The sequence below is a fragment of the Bombus huntii genome, chromosome 16 (genome assembly GCF_024542735.1).
Source record: "Bombus huntii isolate Logan2020A chromosome 16, iyBomHunt1.1, whole genome shotgun sequence".
Taxonomy (NCBI): domain Eukaryota; kingdom Metazoa; phylum Arthropoda; class Insecta; order Hymenoptera; family Apidae; genus Bombus; species Bombus huntii.
The window spans coordinates 5,665,056-5,667,917 of NC_066253.1; positions in this window are offsets into that span (position 1 = coordinate 5,665,056).

Genomic DNA, 2,862 nt, shown 5'->3' on the forward strand with positions numbered 1-2,862 from the left:
GCAAATGCGAGAAGGAAGCGAAGCTTAGAAATCTACGCTTCTCGATTCCTGTATTTTCGTTTCGTTTCGACTACGATCTCTGCTTCTGTTCGTCGTTCGTCAAATTTTACGTCAAGTGAACGCACGGTATCTGCGCGGTAGGCGATAGATCGCAGCAGAGAGAAAGAGAAACAGAGGTTGCAGGTAACCGCGTATCAGCAAATTCGTCTATCCGAAGGTTTTCTCTTAGAAATTTTCCTATGACGCGCGTCATCCCACGAGCGACGACTAACGAGCTTTCCTCGGGCTAACGAGACTGTGGCGCAGGATGGCTGGGAGGCGTCGAGCCGTCAGCCGGACGTCCACGCGCGAAATTTCCCTATCGACCGCGATCTTATCGCGTCGAAGGAAGAATTGGATTAACAGGATCAGCCGTTGATGCGATTAATCCGGTGGACGTGGCCGATCGAACGCTCGCCTTCTTCCTCTCGATCGAAAACCGAGCACCGTCAGCTATATCGTCAGAGTTGGAGGAAAAAAAGAAGGACAGAGGGTGATTGGTATAGAGAAGAGAGGCCAGGCAGCAAAAGGGGAAGAAAGAGCGTGGCGGGAAAAAGGATCGTTCGGTCCGGGGGAGGTGCCGGGCAAGAAGCGATCGAGAGCCGCGATCTTGCGCTCGAAAATCGAGCACGAGGGCGTCTACGAGGCGTCGATGCCTCTCGTCTCGTCTCCGCGAGCCGACGTTCATGATCAACCTGCAATTAAATCGGCCAACTGAATTTCGACGCTGCAACCTCCGTAGATAATTGAACGATAAAGTTCCGCGCTTCTATCCAATCGGCCAACCCTATCCGGATCGACCTCCCCTTGCGCGCTGGTGACCCGTTCGCAGTTAAAATTAATCGCCGAGGAATCATCGCGAGAAGCGTCCACGATCGCGATCCTCCGTCTCCCTCGATCCTCCGATCCGCTTCCAACGATCGCACGTTTACCGATTGCAAGCTCTCGTTGCTGCACGTTGCTCGTTCTGATCTGAAAAGCGGACGAACGCGCATGATGTGCAATGATTTATCGCGATATAGAAACACCGCGAAATGGGATAAAAATGGACATTGGAAGACGGTGGAAGGAATCGTCGATATCACGTTCTATTTAGTTGCCGCGTTCGGTAGCGTTAACTGACGTTTAATGCAACTGGCAATGAGTTCCACTTTCGGTTAAACTGCTATGTGCGGTAATACTGACACGAGAGAGGATTAAAGTTGGTCGAAAGTAAATTAACAATACGTAATGATTTATTCAAATCTTAGTCGATTTCGATATTGACAATTGACTGACAGACTTGACGGATATAAAATTCTTCGGTTGACAAAATGGTAATTCTTCGGTTGATAAAGTGGTAACTCTTCGGTTGACAAAATGGTAATTCTTCGGTTGACAAAATGGTAATTCTTCGGTTGATAAAATGGTAACTCTTCGGTTGACAAAATGGTAATTCTTAGGTTGACAAAATGATGATTCTTCGGTTCACAAAATCGTAATTCTTTGGTTCACAAAATGGTAATTCTTCGGTTGACAAAATGGTAATTCTTCGGTTGACAAAATGGTAATTTTTCGGTTGACAAAATGATGATTCTTCGGTTCGCAAAATGGTAACACTTCGGTTGACAAAATGGTAATTCCTCGGTTGACAAAATGGTAATTATTCGGTTGACGAACGGTAATTAATTATTGACACCTCTGAATCGTTACATTTATTTATATCCGTCAGAGATAAAAAACGTCAGGGTCTTTCTTTTGAAAATGTTTGGGGTTAGGTTGGGGTTAGGTTGGGGTTAGGTTATCCCCAACGTTCGTTCAAACTGTCGACTTTCTTTACAGTTTAAATTGTCTTAATATCGTTATAAAAACATACTTCACTTCAAATACTGTAAACACGGTTTCGACTGAACGTTTTAAATTACCTTGATTTCAAAAGAAATGACCAATTTTACTTTCGCGCTACGGATCGTGCGGGGCGCGGGACGCGACAGTCGAAACGAACGCGGAATCGGTCAGATGGAAGGTTGCTTTTCGAGGGGATAGTGTCCAAGGGGCGGCCGAATCTTTGGCGGAGGAGGGTCGGAGGAGGTGGATCAGCATCGTTATTAATGGGCACGATTACTTGGCGAAACTCGCGCCTTTGTACGCCAGCCTCCAACCAGCCCTGCCGCCTCCCTCGCCCCCGCTCTGCCACCCATAATACCCGCGCGAGTATTCTTCTTTTACACCTGTACGAGCCCTTTTAACTTATGCATGGGATCCTCCCACAGAAACAATGCGCCCGCTCCTCTTCCTCTTCTTCCTTCCTCCTTCCTATCCGACTCTCTCGTTCGATTCTAACCTCCTTTCGTTCCACTCTTCCATACACCGCTGCCTTTCTGCTAATCGATCTCCCCTTGTTCGAGCTGATTTTTCTCGTTCGAGCATTGGCCTGGAATTTACACCGGTCTGAACGCCGAGTTGAAACTTTTGCCAGAGTAGAATCCATACGGTTGATTGCCCGGGATCTCGTTAACAGCCAATTAAAAGACCGCTGGAATTTCGGTGTGCCACCGTGCACAGCTGTTAAAATTACTGAATTTGTATAAAAATTTCGAGGATACTCGCCAACGTGGATGTGTCTTCAGCCCTTAGGTTTACGTGTACGCTTGGAAACACTCAGCTCGTACTCGATTGCTGATAATTGCTGGTTTGTACCGCAGCTCCTCTTAGCTTGTTTCAGCGCGTTTCAGGATCTGTAGGAACGTTGTGATCGCATTCGTAGCTCGGCGAGTTTCTCTCGTATTTTGAAGTGAAATAAAATTAGAAAGCCACGTGTTTGTCGACTCTGTCTGAAAAGTA